This window comes from Heterocephalus glaber, unplaced genomic scaffold (genome assembly GCF_053883595.1).
Source record: "Heterocephalus glaber isolate CG9 unplaced genomic scaffold, H.glaber_assembly_v1.0 deba00001538, whole genome shotgun sequence".
Taxonomy (NCBI): Eukaryota; Metazoa; Chordata; class Mammalia; order Rodentia; family Bathyergidae; genus Heterocephalus; species Heterocephalus glaber.
Window position 1 is genome coordinate 36,184,724 of NW_028258333.1, and position 20,445 is coordinate 36,205,168.

Genomic DNA, 20,445 nt, shown 5'->3' on the forward strand with positions numbered 1-20,445 from the left:
AAAACAGAAGTCTACATTTTTTAGCAGGAATAAAATATGCTATTCTTCAGCTGCAATAAAAATATATATATGTGTGTGTATATATATATACATTATATGTATTTATATGCATATCTAAAATGTATATATAAAACGGGTTTAGTGAAATATTTATCTCTATAAATAGAGATAAATATCTTCATAGTTCCCAGTTTAATGAAAGGATATTTTTGAACCTTTTATTATCAAGAATTTAAAACATGTATGAAATTAGAAGAGATAGTATAATGTATCTGTGTATCTATCAGCCAGTTCTAACAATTATTAGTCATAATCAATCTTATTTTCTTTATCAGTAGGCCCACCAAAAATCCCCCCTTGCCTCCTAGATTATTTTAAAGCAAATTTATTGGGAGTATGTGTGTGTGTGTGTGTGTGTGTGTGTGTGTGTACTGTGTGTGTATGTGTACTGAGTAAACTTTTATTTTGGAAGAGTTGTAGATTTAAAGAATTATTGAAAAGATAATCAGAGATTTTTCTCTCTACTCCACACCCAGTTTCCCTATTATTAATGTTTGGTATGTGACAATTAATGAACCAGTATTGATATATTATTAACTAAAGTTTAAATTTCCTCAGATTTTCTCTAATGTCTTTTTTCCTGTTTCATAAGCACATTGGAAGCATATTTTATTCTTTGTTTTCAAGTCCTGGACTTAGAGATACAATGTTCCATTTTGTTAGATCAAGAAGAATTCGAGTGCGACCTTTCTTGCGACACGTGATGGGAGTCGGGTGTCACGTGAGGCCCGGGTGGCAGCGGAGCTACGGCGAGTGAGAGGAGGGGGACCCGGAAGGAGTGCGAGTGAAGCAAAAGGGAAGACAGCTCCTGAGAGGGCGAGGAGAATCAAAATTTAAGGAAACAGGTGTAATCACCCCAGAAAAGTTTGTGGCAGCTGGAGATCACTTAGTCCGCCACTGCCCAACATGGCAATTGGCTACAGGGGAAGAATTAAAAGTGAAAGCATACCTACCAACAGGCAGACAGTTTTTTGTAAACAAAAATGTGCCATGCTACAAACGCTGTAAATAGATGAAATATTCAGATGAATTGGAAGCTATCATTGAAGAAGATGATGGTGATGGGAGATGGGTAGATACATATTATAACACAGGTATTGCAGGAATAACTGAAGCAGTTAAGGAGATTACATTGGAAAACAAGGACAGTATAAAACTCCAAGATTGCTCAGCACTCCATGAAGAGGAAGAAGAGGAAGATGAAGGAGAAGCTGCAGATATGGAAGAATATGAAGAAAATGAATTGTTGGAAACAGATGAGGCTACTCTAAATACAAGGAAAATAGTAGAAGCTTGTGAATCTAAAACTGATGCAGGAGCTGAAGACGCTATTTTACAGACCAGAATTTATGACTTATACATCACTTATGATAAATATTACCAGACACTACGACTATGTTTGTTTGGCTATAATGAGCAACGGCAACCTTTAACAGTTGAGCACATGTATGAAGACATCAGTCAAGATCATGTGAAGAAAACCGTGACCATTGAAAGTCACCCTCATCTCCCACCACCTCCTATGTGTTCCGTTCACTCGTGCAGGCACGCTGAAGTGATGAAGAAAATCATTGAGACAGTTGCAGAAGGAGGGGGAGAGCTTGGTGTTCATATGTATCTTCTAATTTTTTTTGAAATTTGTACAAGCTGTCATTCCAACAATAGAATATGACTACACAAGACACTTCACAATGTAACAAAGAGAATGTAGAATCTATCCTAATTATTGATTCTGATTTTTTTCTTTTAAATTTTTTTATTGGTACATTTTAGGAATACAGTACATTTACCTTTATCATTGGGTGCTTGTACCTGTACATGATGTATCTTGGTTCCTATTTTTTCCCCATTACCTGGGTGCCCTTCACCCCCTCCACCTTTCCCTATTTACATAGACTTCATTTCCATTTTTTTCTTTTCTGATTCTGATTTTTAAAGAATTAACCCATAGATGTGACCATTGACCATATTTACCAATATGTACAATTTTTCTAATAAAGGGAGTTATATGTTTATGCATTAAATAAAAAAGAATTCATGTTATACCCTTTCTCTTTTCTTTCCCCTCCCCTCCCCCCTCTTCCCTCTCCCCCACACCCCTTCTTCTTTTTCTTCTTCTTCCTCTCCCCCCCGCTCTCAAAAAAGATGTCAGGGCACACATGCTTGGGAGGATGATAGCTTTGCTACATTTAGGAGCCCTTTGGGTACCTGCTGGATACCCTTAAAATTATCTCTTTGGAATCAATGCCAAGACAACCTACTCAATATATTTTGGGACACTCTTTGAAGCAAAGAATTCAGGAAAAAGTGGATATATCTTCAACATACCTTTAACGGTTCATTTGTGAGTCCATCACATTAACTAAATGAGACAGAACTAATGGCTTTCAGGATTTGGGGGCTAATTTCCACTGGGGCTTTTTGTGGGGGTCTTGGTGATCTGGAGGCTCAGTTGAGGCCCATGAGGTACCCCTCACTAGTGTTGGTTGGTTTGTCCTTTTATAAGAAGAGGCCTCCTAGGCAGAAGCCAGATGCTATCTGCTGACAAAACAGGAAGTCAGTTCTCTCCAGAGGTGTGTTGCGCATATCAGCACTGTTTGTGGTGCTGTGTTGCTGATGTGATGCCTGCCTCCAGCTAGCTTTCGAAACAAATCTAAGTGCATTGGGTGGCTGGCTTGGGGCCAGCATGGCGTCATTGTCCATTAGAAGTTGATGGAGCTCAGAAAAATGCTTTGGGTCTGGCAACAATCCAACTTCTTCTACACTTTGTCTGACTTCAGGCAAATATATGGAAAAATCAATTTAGGGATGCTTATTTTTACTAGTTTGTGCTAATTTAAGCATTGATTTGCCTAGCTACTGTTGGAGATTTTAAAAATATTTTAACACATCTTGTTTTCTTCCCTATTTACATAGCCTTTTATAGGCTTTTCTTCCTTCCAAAAAAGATTTGAGGTGAGTTTTTGCAAAGGACATTTATTATTAGCATCTAAGCTTCCTCTGCTTTTCATAGTAATGTTCTATTTATACAAATATGGTTGATAAATTAAGTTTATTTATCTATAAAACCATCAATATTTCCCTTTATTCTATAAAGGATGCATACAGAGTACATAGAGACTTACACCCTATATTAAGATGACACAAATTACAGAAAGGAAAAAAAGAAAAACAGATACACCAATTAGTAGCAAAATATAGCTGTAAAATAGGACCTCATAGAAATTCACAGCATGAAGTCCTATAGACTTTCTCCAAATGGGTTGCACATTAGCAAATAAACCTTAGAAAAGCCAAGAAAAATGGGAAACATGACCATTTGGGCAAGTCACAATGGCAATAATCTGAAAAGAAGTCACCTAACTTTTTCTGGTACATAGATCAGAAAAAAAAACCTTAACAAAGATTCTATGTAATGAAAATCCTCAGTGACATTCTGGGAAATTGTTATTGACTAAATTGTTTTCCTTTAACCTGCCCCAAATTCAGATGGTAAAATCTTAACCTCCAGTGCCTCAAAATGTGATTATTATGCTTAGGGTCCTTAAAGTGGTTTTTAGGTTAAAATGAGATCACCCTGATTCAATATACTTGTATCCTCAGAATAAGAGATTATGACACAGGCACAGAGGCAAAACTATGTTAAAGACAAGAAGAAACCAAAGAGGCCCAAGGAGTCAACTTTGTTAATTCCCTGGACTTCAAGCCTCCACATTCTGTTATTTAAGCTGAATCTGTGATACTTTGATATGGCGGCTCTATTGAACTAATAAAGACAGAAAAATGTTTCAATAAGGTCCATCTCTAATGACATCCCTCTTTGCAGACTGATGACATCACTCTGAGCTAATAGTTTTCCTTCTCCACCTCCCATGCCTGCTTCCACATTTCTACCAAGTTCACATGGCTATTGTGGGTACCTTGATATTCTCCTATGACCTGTCCATGCTGGCCACAGTAAATCAGTGTAAAAGCAGATCACTTGACCCCAGATGGCTCAGTCTTTCCCTGCAACTGAGAGAGGCAGAAGCTATCTATCCAGATAAGCCTTGTTAATAGTCAGTGGCTGTGTGTTTTCTTCCAGGGAGACAATATGAATATCTAAGAAGAGTGAAGCCAGACAGAGAGAGTCTTAGTAAAATTACAGTTTCAAGTTCATTCTTTGATTCAGCTAGTATTTAATCAATGGTTATTGTGTTCCAGCTACTGGTTTAATCACTCAACTCCATTTGCCACTCTGCCTTCCTAGCAGTTTAATTGTTCCTATCCTTTTCATGATTCCATCCCATTAAAACTTGCTTTTTTCCTAACCCAGAGCAAGCTGGATTTCTGTCACTGACAACCAAAGTAATGCACTACAAATTCATACATTCTCCTTTCTTCCTGGATTGCTCAGAGCCAGTGGCAGTTCCTTGAACAAGTTCTGTTGTCAGGTGAAGGGGTAATTATGCTTCTTTCTTAGTCTTCTCCACACAGAAATAAACAGTGTTCAAGCATTAACCATGCTGGTTTCCTTGTTCTGCTTGCAAAAACCCATCTTCGCCCCCATACCAGAGCTGATCCAGACACTTGCTTTGTTCTTCAGATTTGATGAAAGGGTGGTTCCAGTCTTTTATGTAACAACCAGGTGACTGTTTGAAAGAGTGAAAAGCACCTGAGCTCTTTGAAACCTATTCTAATGCAGAAATGATTGGTAGTAATAACATTTAATTATATACTTAGATTGCACGTATTAAAAGGAATTTTTTTCCGTCTAGGACACTCCTCATTTCTTTAATTTTACCACTAAAAAGAATATGAGACATATGTTCTATTTCATGTGGAATTTATTTTTTAGGAAAGATACAGATTTTTATGTAATTACTTACATTCTCATCTTGCTGATTTCATACATTTTCTAGGAGAAAGGAAAGAAACCATTAACCGTATGATGAGGTCTTCAGCCATAAGGAGGAAAAGATTGCTCAATCAAGTATTTCTCAAAACGTTCTTTATAGAAGTTTTCCCTCCATTCAGTATTGCTGAATAGATGCAACTCTGTTCTCACGAATAACACCAATGTTAAAGACCTCATACTTAGAAAAAAGGGCATTTGGTTTTATTCAGAAATATCCATATGATCTCTATTTCTGTTGTAGAAACACATGGTCTTTAACAACTTGCATTTGGATGCCAGCACTACTATTTTGTAGGTGGGAAACTTCTGCCAAGTGAGTAAGTAGACTTTAGAAACCTCAGTTTTTCTCATCTATAGAATGGAAAATTAAAATACCTACTTTGCAATATATTTAAATGGCTGTCAATATAAATGGCTATCAGAAGTTTCTGGCATACTGTGAATGTTTAAAAAATTGTACTGTTATCCAATTTACCTTGCAATGGATTATCTGCATTTCTTATCTGCCCTGTGTGCTTACTGTCACTCCTCTCATATACTTTTCTTGTCATTTGATACATCTGACTACTGTGCTTTTGGTGAAACAGCTCTGATGGCTTTTTGTTGTTGTTGTCTTTTATAAAGATGCACAAGCAAGGAAAGGAAATTATTCTACACTAAAATTTTCATTTATTTTCAGAAAGTAGCCAGTATAAATAGCACGTAACATTAGAAAATCATGACATTTTTCAAACCAAATTATGTATATCAGTGCCTCTCAGCCAAATATCAGTAGGAGCATGTCTGTTGGATCTCAAGAGAAGAAAAGTGCACACTATGGGAAACCTTAGAGAACTCTCTTAAGTAAGAGGGAGTTGGAAAAGGCTTAACAGGATTTGGCCTTGCAGTAGGTGATTTGGAAAGGTGTAAAGTAAACAGGGCTTTTGTCTGGACTGGATGCTGTCAGGAAAGGGGGATTAAATTTTATGATTGGGTGTCTAAATAAGTCTAATCTAGAAAGAAGGCTATAGGTATATTTAAAGAAGCAGAAGTCTTTCAGATTAGCACTAAGCAGGTGATGGTTAGTCATATTTGTGGTTTGGACAATATTCATATTTTGTCTGTGTTTAACATGATAGAGTGGTCTTATTTATGTCTTAATTCATCATGATCAACAAAGTGACTTTGGCAGATGTTGATGTTTTGAAAAATTGTTTACATTAAACAGGAGAAGACTGTGGCCTAACTCTAAGTGCCAGGCTAGTTCCCAACAACAGTGAGACCAAGTTGGAAGTGTTAGGCCAGTTTCCAGATATTTCCAGATGTCAGGTTGCTTTTCTCATTCTTATATTTTAAATGAGTGCTCTGCAATAGGATTTAGGTGTGAATGACAAGCGCCACTCTATTTTATGAAAACTGGATTTAATACAAAGAATTAAGTGCTAACGAAATTCTTAGAAGGACTGAAATAATGACTCTGGGCTTGGAATCCAGGACGAACTTCAAGGAAGGCTGCTAATTACTTCATTCCCCACCTTTCTGACTATGCCAATCACCACTGAAATTTTTGACTGCAGGAACACATCAGCTAATTGGTCTGCAGAGATTAGGGAACCAATTCTTAGTGTGAAAGCCACCACATCTGGCAGTTCCATGATAAATCATCTGAGCCCTGCCTCTTGGCTCTCACCACTTCAGTGACCAGAGCAATGAAACCTCAGCTACTTCTGCACAGAATAATCTCACTTTACTCTGGCCACTTAGTACATTTTCTGTTGCTAAAACAGGATACCTAAGACTAGGTACAGTGGAACCTTGACTCACGAACTCAATTTGTTCACGAGGGCCAGTTGTAACTCAAGTTGGTCAACTGAAAGCTCAGGCTCCACTAAACAGCCTCCAAAGTCTCTCTCCTGTATACTGGCAGATCTCGGTATCCTTAAAGAGATATTGGCCCAGGATTTCTCAATTAACCCCACACAGGAAAGGATGTAATTTCCTTCCAGAACTCTTTAAGGATTAAATCTATCTGAGAACATCTGGAAGCACAAGCAGTAGGCATTCCATTCCTAACTCAATACTTTGTTCATAAATTAAAACTAAAATTTCCAACATAACCCAAATTCTTTGTATGTCAGGCTGGTCATAATTCAGGAGTCCACTGTAATTTATAAAGAAAAGAAATTTACTTCTCACAGTTCTAGAGTTCACAATCAAGGTACTAACATCTAGCAAGGGCCTTCTTGCTGTTCATCCCATGACAGATGGCAGAAGGGCTAGAGAGGATGAAGCAGGGGAGGAAAATGGAGGAGGTGAAGAGAAGAGGAGAAAAGAGAACTCTTGCTTTTATCAGGAATCCACTCAATCCACTCCCATAGTAACTTGCTCACTCCCATAACTGTGTAAATCCATTCATGAGTGCTCTGCCTTTTAAAGATCACACATGCCGACACTGTGACTTTGAGGATTAATTTTCCAACACATGAACTTTTGGGGACACATTCAAACCATGGAGTTCACCTCCACCATCAGAAGCAGCACAAGTCTCAGCACCTGTATTGCTTTCAATTTCCAGATTTCTCACCAACAGTCTGATCACCTGAACCTAGATCATAACCAAAATCTTGCCCCAAGGGGTGTTGAGAATCACAATATTTAGCTTCTGCAGCAGAAGGAGATTGGCATGGATATGATTTCCAGGCCAGCTTATTCACCACAAGCCCTAACTAGAAAGCAAGAGACCCGTATCTAAGTTTAATTCATTCACTAATTTGCTATGTGAGATTAAGAAAATACTACTGTATTGTCTTTCTGGGTCTCAGTCTCCATGACCAAGTTAGACTGGTTTATATCCAAGATTTTTTCTGATTCTAGAATCTATGACTAGTATTCATTTTGTTGATATTTTCTTAAATATATTTATTTTGAAAAGCATTTTCATACTTTCTGTGTAAAAATTTTCTTCTCATTAATTCTCAGAGTAAGACTAAGAAAGCTCCAAGATGGGCCCCCCATTATTTTTTTTCTCCCACTTTTGTCACACTTTTCACATGGAATATGGCTGATCTGTGTAACCAAAAGGATATTATAGAAATTATAGCATATGACAACCAAGGCTAGGTCATTAAAAAAAATTGCACCCTCTATCTTTGCCGTGTCTTAGGTTACTTACTCTGGGTGAAGCCACTGTCATGTTGTGAGGACACTCAAGAAGCACAATGGGGAGGTCCATATGGTGAGCACTGAGGCCTCTTCCAGCAGCATCAGTTTGCTGACCATATGAATAAGCCACCTTGATAGTGAATGTTTCAGCCCTTGGCAATCCTGCTTTAGTCAGAGTTCCCTTACTGTAACTAAATATCTGAGATAGTTGACTTGGATGAGGGAAAGGTTCATTTTGGATCACACATTTGGAATTTCCAGTCCGTGGTCATTTGGCCCACAGTTTTAGGGGCTGTGGAGGGGCAGCATATTGTGATGGGAGCATAAGGTAGCCAGGAAATAAAAGAGAGGGGAAGAGGAGGGCCTGGGTCCCAACATCCCTTTCAAGGGCACATGCTGATTGACCTAACTCTTCCACTGGGCTCCACCTCCTGAGGGGGCCATTAGCTCTCAGTAGTGCCACAGGATCTTTGGGGGAATTTCATATCCAAACTGTATGACCATACACCTGGATGACATCTGGACTCAAGCTTAATGAAATTTAGCGTCAGGGCTACCCACCTAAGCCACTCTTGAATTCCTCATGGAAACTGTGTGAGATTATAAATATCTAATGTAAAATTAAATAAAATAGTTAATGTAAATTGTCATTTGGCAACAGAAAACTAAGACATTCTCCTACCAGCATGCAAAATAGTATAAGAATTACTGACATCAGATTTGGCTTGCTTTTTCTCCTCTGACATAAAGCAGCAGTCTTCAAGATTGTATCGCTAGACATATCAAAAGCCATTAAGAAGTGCATAAATGAGAATTAAAACTAAGTATTTTCTGAGATTTAAAAATATGTGCTAATGCGCAGACAGGAAAAGGCCTTATTGTTCATACACTACATAGCAAACATTTCCTCAGGGAAAATGCCAGGCATTTGAAATTTATCGCAAGGCTAATATGTCCTTTGAAAATAAAGCGAATGAAAACATAGTAAAGTGACTCTTTCACAGACCTCCCATTCAACTCTATAAAATTACTTATCTTAGTAAAGGAACTATGGTACACTCATAGTATAATGAACATTCTCATATATTAGTGAAAGATGAAATTCTCATGCTCATGAATTTCTTTTAGTTTTAATTGAAAAAGGAGAGGTTAATTTCTTGCATTTTATGGTGGTTAAGTTTCACTTATAAAAAAATGATCCAACAAAATTTTAGATATTTTTTCATGAAGATTAATTTTTCTTAAGGCTCTTTTCTGGATCCTGCATCCATATCTGCTAAGAACACAGAGTAACAATTGTCCACTTATTGTGAAAAATAAGGGTGCATGAGTTTGGAGACTATATTAAGTAGATGCTTGAGTTTTAAATACCACAAACCTTATAGGAATCAGCTTAAGCAAAAAAGAAGAATTTACTGGACAGTCACTGCAGCCTCCTGGAATTCAAGTCAGAGCCAAGTTCAGATAGAGCTGAGCCTCAGGCACTGATGGAGCCGGGACTGGAAAGTTCCCAGCCCTCAGTCTCCAGACCTGGTCTCTGCTTCTTTGGGTGCCAGCTTTATCTGTGGCAGACTGGCTTTCTTTTTTTTGAGGAAAACATGGTTGTTGGCAATTCCTGAGTTTTTTTTCTTTTTCAGCTTTAGTCACTGGAGACTTGCTCTGGACTCAAACTGTAATTTCCAGTGAGCTATACCAAGGGCAGGGGCTTGTTATTCAACATGTTTGCTCCCTCAGTAGTTGGGAAGGGAAGGAGATTTCCCATAAAAATGGTGATCTGGGAATACAAAACAATCTACCACATGATTTAGGTTCTCAGGGATGCCTTAAAATTTCACAAATAGGGTGAACTTTACACCAGAAATGTATTTACACAGTTCTGGAGGCTGGAAGTCTAAGATCAAGGTGTTGGCAGAGTTCGAGCTGAGAGGGATGACAGTCTATTCCAGGCTTCTCTCCTTGTTTTTGGCAACTTCTAGCCTTCCTTGGCCTGTAGCAGCATCTCCCCAGTTTCTGCCTCCATCTTCATATTCTCTCTCTCTCTCTCTCTCTCTCTCTCTCTCTCTCTCTCTCTCTGTCCAAATTTCCCTTTTATAAAGGAATCAGTCATCTTAGATTAAGGACCTATTATGACCTCATCCTAATGGAATTAATTTTTTTTTTTTTTTTTTTTTTTGGTGAACTAGGAATTGAATCCATGCTGGTCAAATGTTCTACCACAGAGCTACATGCCCAGCACTTTATTAAATTTTAGTTTGAAAGAAATTCTTGCTAGGTGCTCAGGCTAGCCTCAGACTTTGGATCCTCCTGTCTTAGTTTACTGGGTAGGAGTAGCTGGGATTAAGATGTGTATCACCATGCCCAGTTTGTGTAACTAATTATACCTGCAGCTACTCTATTCCCAAATAAGGCCACATTCTGGGGTCCCGAGGTTAGGACTTCAACATGTAAGTGTGGGTAGGGTGACTTTATTCAAGCCATACCTTTTTGGGGGGTTTTTTGTTGTTTTTTATATTTATTGGCACATTTTAGGTATACAGTACATTTACATTTATCATTGGGTGCTTGTATCTGAACATGATGTATCTTAGTTCTTATTTTTCCTCCATTACCTGTGCGCCCTTCACCCCCTAAGCCATACCTTTTTGTATAGGGCAGTGCTTCCTACACAGGGTATCAGAGGCCAAAGTATGGAAACAAGAAGCAAGGAAAAAGAGTTGTATACATGGAATAATCAATCATTTCAGATTTTATCTTACAAGAAAAAAAAAGTAATAAAACTACATCCACAGAAAGAAATGGAGAATTTTTTGTGCTCATGGAGGTAAGATAACCATCAGATATAGGGAGATAAAGACTCTGGAATAGCACAGGATCTAATGGCTGCCTAGACAGTACCACCTGTATATCCTCAGGCTCACCTTTCAGGCAGTTCTGCATTTGTTTGCTTGGGACTGGACTTGGGTGGGCATCAGTGGAAATCAGCAAAGCAAAGAGCCCAGGTTCTTGTGTCATCCAGAGAACCTGAATGAGAGAGGAGAGAGAGTTTGGGGAGAGGAAAAAATTGGGAGTCACATCCAGCTTCCCCCCACCTCCATGGGGTGCAAAGGGACCTTGCTATTTGTCATCTGACTAACAGTAAACCTCTGTCCCACGTCCCGTGTGGGCCCTTGGAGAGTCCTGCAGAAGATGCCCGCTGCTACTGTGAACATTTCCAGGGCATCGGAAGTACAGCAAGTGGCATGCCCTGGAGCCCCCAGCTCCTTGCACTGCTCATTTCAAGAGATCAGAGGGGAGTCTCTGCTGCAGCAGTGAACCTGAGTCCATTTCAAGGCAAGGGAGGAGGAAAATCTTTCACTGACAGATTTTAATCAGAAGAGACTAAGGAGGTCCTCAACTGAGCTAAATTTGGTACCTGAAATTACCATAAACTGGCAGGTTTAAAATCAATGACAAAGATGAGTGTGTAAAAACTAAAAACTTACTGTTTTGACATTTACTGCTTTTAGTTTTTAGCTTTGTAATATGCTGCGCTTAGCCATTTAATTTACACAGTAAAACAAAAGATTGTACTATTGTTATTGTTCCCATTTTACAAACAAGAAGCCTGAGGCCTAGTGAAGTTGAGAAACTTGTACTGGAAACCACGTCTGAGTAAACTGTATGGTTTTTAAATTATATCTCAATAAACCTGTTACAAAATGAAATGAAATGATGCAAGTCTGCTCCATAATAAAGCCCACATATCATTTAGCATAGAAAACATCCTGCTTAGGTCAGGCTATTGCTGTAGAGAGAAATAGGTTATTTCAGGTTACAGTTTTGCTTTTTAAGATAAGGTGATTTATTAATTTTGTTTTGGAAAAGTTCCAAGGCCAGGCCTGCCAAAACAAACTGATGAAGGTTCTGCTTTTGTATGTCATGGGGATGAGACTTCCAGGGAGAGCTGTGCTGTCTGTTCGGGGAACAAAGGCGAGGCTGAAGTGTTCTTCGCTAAAGAGGGAAAGGGGAAAAATTCACAGTCACCACAGACAATAACTCATATCAGTGATGGCAAAACTTCTAGGGCTTTGAGGATAACAAAGAGCCCACTACATGGGCTGGGGATTTAGCTCAGTGGTTCTGCCACCTACCTTGCAAGCGCAAGGTCTCGAGTTTGATCCCTGGTACAAAAAAACCCCAAAACCTATGACACACAGCACATGTGTCATAGGTTTGCCACCACTGATTCATCACTTTTCAAAATTGCGTTTTCAGTGATTTTTTTTTTAAATCTTCATTTAATCCCTTGTTTTAAGGTACAGCTGTTTAAGGTACAACTACTTCTTTGAAGAAAAATCCATACTATTTTCATGTGCCACTAAAAGTAAAGTGAATTGCCACATGGTAAGATTTATTAAAAATTCATATTGTCGGGGCTGGGGATTTAGCTCAGTGATTTCGCTGCCTGCTGCGCAAGTGCAAGGACCCGAGTTCGATCCCCGGTACCAAAAAAAAAAAATTCATATTGTTTTGCAAAAGTCTCTTCTAAATTCACAGGCATGATTGACCCCTTTGTTCCATAATTTATGATAATATATTCAAATTGTATCTCATTTTATAACATATTCTCCTTGAAAAGTTATTTGACCTGGGGTGTCCAAATGGATATTTACTGAGATGACCAGTGTGAAAGTCTTTCAAGAGTCCTATTCATAAGCCACAGAGGAATGAAGACATTTTAAAGTCCTTTAATGATCTAAGATGATGTGATAAGGAAAATAATATACTAACTGCCAAAGCCAAATCATACATTGGGATGAAATCAGTTACATACACAATAGATTCCTTTCTCTTGAAAGCCACAGTCTGGATACATTTCAGTAACTTTCTTCTTTCAGCACAAGCAGTGAACCACAGAGAAACAATGAGATCTGCAGTTCTGCATTGGGGCACTTTAAAAACGCTGACTCGCTGCCATGGAAGGTGACCCAGGGTATGCAGCAACGTGAAAAATGCAAGTTGCACAATAGTGTGTACAGCGTGAAACCATTCACAAGGGGGAAACAGATTCGATATGATGTATATATTATGGCTTGATACAATGCAATATTGTATTGCAGAGAAAGACGGTTCTAAAAAGAGACAAAAGATGATTTGAACATTACAATTTATTTTGCTTTATTATTTAAACTGTGTGCTTTCTTCACTTTACAAACCCACATATTTATGTGGAAAAGAAGGATCTGTTTTGTACTCAATCTAAACTTTCCCTTAGATGCCATTTCCTTCTTGATATTCCACCTTCTTTCTGCTGTAGACTTTTTCCTCTGGAAGAAAATACAGTAAATAGTAGTGTATTTTAAGAAATCGGTGTTATTGAGTCCCAACATCAAATAAAAAGATAGGTATTTCCAAGGAAAAATTTCAAATGTATTAAAAATAGCACTCTACTTTTACTAGAATAAAAGATTTTGAAAATTTTGGCAAAGGGTCAGGGGTAGGCTGCAAGCAAATCTATAAGCAAACATCTACTGGCTGTGTTATTTGACTCAGAATGCTTTGCTCTGCTTCTGTCTGATTTCCAAAATGTGACAGGCATGCAGGACAAACCTCCTCTTCAAACTATAATAAAGAAAACTAGACCCAGAGATGTGGCCTTGTTACCATATTTCTATCCCTTAAAAGTTCTATGTCTATTCTCACCCAAAGGTCTTCAAGTGGGAAGACTAATCTGAGTTATTTAGGTGTAATCACACAGGATTTTCTAATGGGGAGAAGACAGGTGCGTGAGTGTCAGAAGCAGCAAGGAATCTAAAGATGCCAGTCTGTGGACTCTAAAGTTGGAAAAAGAAGACCACCAGTTAAGGAATGCAGGTAGGCCCTTAGAAGCTGGAAAAGGCTAGGATAGAGTTTCTGCCTAGAGACTTTGGAAGGAATGTACTCTTCTGACAACTTGATTCTAGTCCAGTGAGATTGTGTTGGACTTTTAACCTCCAGAACTATAATACAATTGTGGTATTGTTTTAAGTCACTAAATTTCTGGTAATTCTACCACTGAGTATATATCCCCAGTCTGTCTGTCTTTCTTTCTTTCTTTCTTTCTTTCTTTCTTTTCTTTCTTTCTTTCTTTCTTTCTTTCTTTCTCTCTCTCTCTCTCTCTCTCTCTCTCTCTCTCTCTCTCTCTCTCTCTCTCTCTCTCTCTCTCTCTTTCTTTCTTTCTTTCTTTCTTATTTTCTTTCTTTTTTCTCGTTACTGGGGATTGAACCTAGGGGCACTGTACCACTGAACTACAACCCCAGCCCTTTTTATTTTATATTTTGAGACAGGGTTTTGCTAAAGTGCCCATGCTGGCCTCAAATTTGAGCTCCTCCTGCCTCAGCCTCCTAAGTACCTGGGATTACAGGTGTGTACCACCATGCCCAGCAATTATCATCTCTTAGAGAAAACTTTTTCATACCCTAACTAAATGGGCTTTCATCACTCTTTTCCATTTTATCTACCTTGTAGTATTTATCAGTATCTGAAAAAATTTTATTTATTGGGACAAATTGTACATGTTTCTTTCCATTAGAATACAAACTCAAGGGCCAGGGATTTAGCTCAGTGGTTCTGCCACCTGCCTCGCAAGTGAAAGGTCCTGAGTTCGATCCCCAGTACCTAAAAAAACCCCAAACCCTATTTCTAGAATATAAACTCTTTAGAGACAGCAGGGACTCTATCTTGCTCACTGCTCAAGCACTTAGAATAATGTCTAGGCCATGGTAGATCCTCATTAAAATAGTAATGCTCCTCTGTTTTCAGTTATCCCTTTTCCTCCTCCTCACTTTCTTCCTCCAGAATGTACCTATAGGGAGAAATAACTATTTTAACTTTCAATTTTTTATGCAAATCAGACTATTTGGAGTCACTTCTAAACAATGGGTTGGACTGAGAGTGATCCTGATGCCCTCACATGCACTGGGGCACTTTGCTTACTTTTCTTTCCAAGGATGGGAATAAGTCAGACCAAACAAGTTATTCTGAATACCATAAGATTGTTTAAGCAAAGAAGGAGGCTGAAATTCTAAGATTTGAACCTCTTGTAAGTTTCCTGAGAAATATGACTTTGGCCTGGCTCAGTGTTGTTCCTGATATTATCATTCATCTGTGCCCTCCCTGGTTTCATACTGCGGAAGAGATGGGGGTGGGGCAAGAGGTACTCAGCAAATGCTTGTGCTTGGCACAAAGGATGTTCTTTCCTTGACTCCTGTAGACCTGTCCATCCTCATCATAACCCAACTCTCTCCATGCAGGATATGTGCTAGGCTCACTGGAGTCCTGCTTGCTCCTTTGAAACCCTGCACCACCATTCCTCATTGTCCTGAGCATTCTGCTTCTGGGCAGGAGGGTGTCTGTTGCCTTCTTTTCCCTATAGTAAACTTTATCTTACTCCAGAGGGCAGTTCTCTTCTATTCTCCCTCACACCTGTCTGTGTGGCCTTTATTTACTAGGAGTTACAACAGAGGCACCTTTATGATCATCTCTCTGAGGGCAGAAACATTGTCTTTTGTATGCTGGAATACTTAGTGCTTAGCACATTTGCTAGAAGAAGGAATCTATCCTGCATTAAACTTGACCAAGATAATGCATTATTCATTCATCAGTGGCTAGTGGCCAAGAGTGGCATTAAATGCATGTTTAATGATGAGACTTGAATTAAATGACATGGGTGACAGAGACTGCTTGCTCTCCCCTAATGATATTTTTAGCTTATAAGATTTTTAGCTAGACATTTAGCTATCTAGAGTATTTCTCAGCTTTATAGCTACATGTGACCAAATGACCAAATTGTGGCCAATGAAATAGAAATATGTAAGTGTATTGTGGCAACTTCTAGAAGCCTTTTCAGGAGATGAATGGCATGTGTCCTTTGAATCTCTTTGGGCTCTTGCTCCCATTCTGCTATCTGAAACATGGACACCTCTGTTCATGTAGTATCACAGGACATGGCAGAAGGGCATGGTAGAGAAAAAGCTGCTCATGTCATGGCAGCCAGCAAGCCAAGAGAGGAAGGAGAGAGTAAGGAAGAGATCCATCTTTCCAGATCTGCCTTTTCTGAGCAGGCCCCACTTTTTAACAGCACATTTAACTGTCATCCTCCCATGATCCAATCACCTTCCAAAAGCCCTGCCTCTGAGTGCATGATGGTTTCAGAGATGATTCTTGATCTAAACCATAACACCAAATACCCCAAATAGAGCCATATTGAAGAAAAGAGAGGCAGGAAGTAGTTTTACCATAAAAATCTATCTATACCAAAGAGTTATGTCAACTGAGCATCACTCTTAACTCATTGCTCTCGTGGCCAAGACATAGGTGAAATTTAATAAAGTACTTAACTCTCATTTTAAAAAAGAAAGAAGGGAGGAAGACAGAAAGGAAGTGCTCTAGTATAACATGAGAGAAATATTCCTAGCACCTTAAGAGAAATTAATCAGGATTATTGATTTAAATAATCAAGAAATCATAGCTTTCTTTTTTTCATTAAATTCTTTTATTGGTACATTGTAGGTATACAACACAATTACATTTCTCATTGGGAATTGTACCTTTACATAATGCATCTTGGTTCTTATTTTTGCCCCATTCCTAGCCCTCCCTTCACCCCCTCCACCCTTCCCTATTTACAAAGACTTTATTTCCATTTTGTCCATTTCTCAGCATTTTTCCTTTCCCTTCTTTCCTTTCCCCTGCCCCTCCCACTACCCCTACCCCTTTGGACCTTTTCTTCCTATTTTACATTATTGATTATTCATTCTAATCATTGGTACATTTTAGGTATACAATATAATGAAATTATATTGATAAATTTATCAATATAATGAAATTATCATTGGAAATTTGCACCTTTACATAGTCTGTCTTGGTTCTTATTTTTCACCCTTGCCCAGCCCTCCCTTCAACCCCTCCAGTCCTCCCTATTTACAAAGATTTTGTTCCTATTTTTCCATTTTCTCATATTAATCCCATTCCCTTCTATCCTTTCTCCTAGCCCTCCCACTTCCTTCCGCTTTGCCCCTTTTCTTCCTATTTCACATTACCTATTACACATTTAGTCCTTATTTACACTTTCAGTTTCTCACACCAGAGAAACTATTCGATGTTTTTTCATGTGTGTCCTATTTATTTCACTTAAGAGTATTGCCTCAATGTTCATCCACTTAGTTATGTCTCTAATTTCTCATTTTTTATGGCTGAGTAGTACTCCATTTTATTAAAAAACCACATTTTCTTTATCCAGTCTCCAGTTGATAGGAATTTTGGCTGTTCCCAAGTTTTAGCTATTACAAACTGTGCTGCTATGACCATGGGTGCACATATGTCACTGTGGTATGATTCTTTTAATTCTTTGGGGAAGATCCCCAGCAGTGGAATAGTGCGGTCGAATGGGACTTCCAGTCCTAGTTCTTTGAGGTATCTCCATACTGATTTTCACAGTGCTTGCACCAGTCTACACTCCCACCAGCAGTGGAACAGGGTTCCTCTTTCCCCACAGCCCTGCCAGCATTTGTTATTGGTTGATTTCATGATAGCAGCCATTCTTTTTGGAGTGAAGTGGAATCTCAGCGTTGTTTTCATTTGCATCTCTCAAATGACCAGTGATGTGGAACATTTTTTCATGTATTTATTTGCTATTTCTACTTCTTTGTCTGAGAAATGTCTGTTCATTTCAGATGCCCATTTTTCGATTGGGTCTTTAAATTGGGGAGATCTGATCTTTTTAAGTTCTTTATAGATTTGAGATAGTAGACCTTTGTCTGAGGAAGAGCGAGTGAAGATTTTTTCCCACATTGTGGGTTGTCTCTTTACACTGCTGGTGGTTTCTCTTGCTGTGCAGAAGCTTTTTAATAAGAAGAGATCCCACTTGTTGATTGTTTGTGCTAGTTCATGGGCAACTGAGGTTTTGTTCATAAAATCTTTTCCTACACCAATGTCTTCAAGGGTTCTACCTAACCTCTGTTCCAACTGGTTCAGAGTTTCTATTTTAATATTTAGATCTTTAATCCATTTTGATTTTAGTTTAGTGCATGGTGAGAGATATAGGTCTAGTTTTAATCTTTGGCAAGTTGAAGCCCAATTTTTCCAGCACCATTTATTAAAGAGGCTATCTTTCCTCCAGTGAGGGTGTTTGGCTCCTTTATCGAAGATGAGATGGCTGAGTGTGTCTGGCATTGTTTCTGCATGTTCTAATCTGTTCCACTGGTCCTCAAGTCTGTTTTTTGGCCAGTACCATGCTGTTTTTATCACAGTAGCTTTGTAGTACAGTTGCAGGTTGGGCATTGTGATACCCCCTGCCATGTCTCTGTTACCTAGAATTGCTTTTGCTATTCTGGGTCTCTTCTTGTTCCAAGTGAATTTTTGGATTGTTTTCTCAAGGTCCATGAAGTATGCTGCTGGGATCTCAATTGGAATTGGATTAAATCTATATAGCAGTTTGGGAAGTATGGCCATTTTCACTATATTAATCCTTCCTACCCAGGAGCAGGGGATGTCTTTCCATTTTCTGATATCATCTTCAATCTCTGTTTTCAGAGTGCCATAGTTTTCAGAGAAGAGGTCTTTGATTTCTTTCATTAGGATGATTCCTAGGTATTTCAGTTTTTTGGATGCTATTGTGAAAGGAATTATTTGGCCTATTTCTCTCTCAGTGAGTCTGTCATTGGTGTACAGGAAAGCTATTGGTTTTTGTGTGCTGACATTGTAACCAGCTACTTGACTGAATTTGGTTATTAAGTCTAGAAGACTTTTGGTGGAGTTCTTGGGGTCTTCTATATAGAGTATCATGTCATCTGCAAATAATGACAATTTGACTTCTTCATTTCCTATCTTTATTCCTTTTATTTCTTTCTCTTGTCTAATTGCCGTGGCTAATGTTTCCAGAACTATATTGAAGAAGAGTGATGATAGTGGACATCCTTGTCTTGTTCCTGATTTTAGTGTGAAGGAAAGAAATCATAGCTTTCTGAAGGCACAGGGTCACATAGGAGCTGCTGGCAACTCAACCTGGCTTTAAAGCAGTTGCACAATGGCCATGGCGAAGTGATGGATGTGCATAATGCGAGTTCCCTTGGTCACAACACTCTGAGGCAAAATTGGAGTAACCAGCAGCGTTTGTCTGGGCTGCCTCTCATCAACACTGCAAAACCTTCCTGCTATCCTTGGGCATCCCCAGAGGACAGCAAGCATGGCCCTTTCAGCTCCCATGTGACACCTGCCCTCAGCTTCTCTCATACTGTAGCTCCCTGTGGTGACGTTTATGTTAGGGCCACAATCGGCATATTCCCACCGAGGCTGATGGCTGTCTGTTATAGCCACGAAACATGACCTCTGCTGGTGCAACTTTTGGCACCGACCTCCCTCTCTTGTGTGCACCAAATATGATGCCTCTGTGTCTTCTTCTGTCCAGATTGGGCTAAGGTGACTGTAGTGCACCTACCCATCCTGGGCTCCAACCCCATCTAATCCCAACATCAATTAGCAGGCACCATGCAACCTCCAGTGCTCTCCTCTGGGCCATCCATCAGCTGCTGGCTGGTACTACCATCCGAGACATTCTTACTTTCTTAGAGGATCCCTTCCTTAAGACCCTGCTGCTGGGGGTTAGACCAGAAATGTATGCAGTTTGTCATTTTTCCTCTCTGACATGGGCCTGTTACCTTGAACCAAGCTTGTAAGCCAGACCTTATTTCTCTAGAATGAAGTCTTTCCCAAGAAGGTGGACATCTCCTAGGAATGCTTAGACAGGAGAATCAAGGAGGAATATGGCTTAAACTGGAGCAGAGACACCAGCCAAATAAGCATGTCCCTAGAACAGTATATTCCTCCCAAATGTTTATGCCTGCTGCATAGATCTTGTCAGAACCCAAGCTGTTCCAGAAAGTACACCCTGCCCCCCAGACCTTCTATCATCCAGTGAGGCAGCTCCATTTAAATAACAATAGTAACAGTCACTTAACACAGGTTTCATACCCAGCACTTTGAGTTATTATTTTTGATTGGCACACTCATTCTGCAAGGCAAGTGCTACGATTCAAATTTTAAGTACCGGAAGCAAACCCAGATTGGGGGGACTCAAGCCTCACTTACCTTGATTAAACAATTCAGCATTATGTAAGCCTTGATATCAGAACCTTCCTAAAAACAGCTCTCTTAAGATACATTCAAATTTTTTCATTGAGAATTTAAAAGACAGATATGGATTTGAAACATACAGTTTTTTGAGTACTGGCATATAGTCTGCTCCCAGTCTTCCTGTCTTTGGACTCTAATTTCATGGCTTCATCATTTTGAAAACCTAGGATAGCTTCCAGCTCCAGTAACTAGGAGTA

General features: G+C 39.1%; 1 pseudogene; it reads left to right on the top strand.

Annotated features, from left to right (window-relative positions):
* Positions 1-208: 208 nt before the first annotated feature.
* LOC101707826 (ubiquitin-like-conjugating enzyme ATG3 pseudogene) lies at positions 209-2,083 on the top strand (annotated as a pseudogene).
* The last annotated feature ends 18,362 nt before the right edge of the window (positions 2,084-20,445 follow it).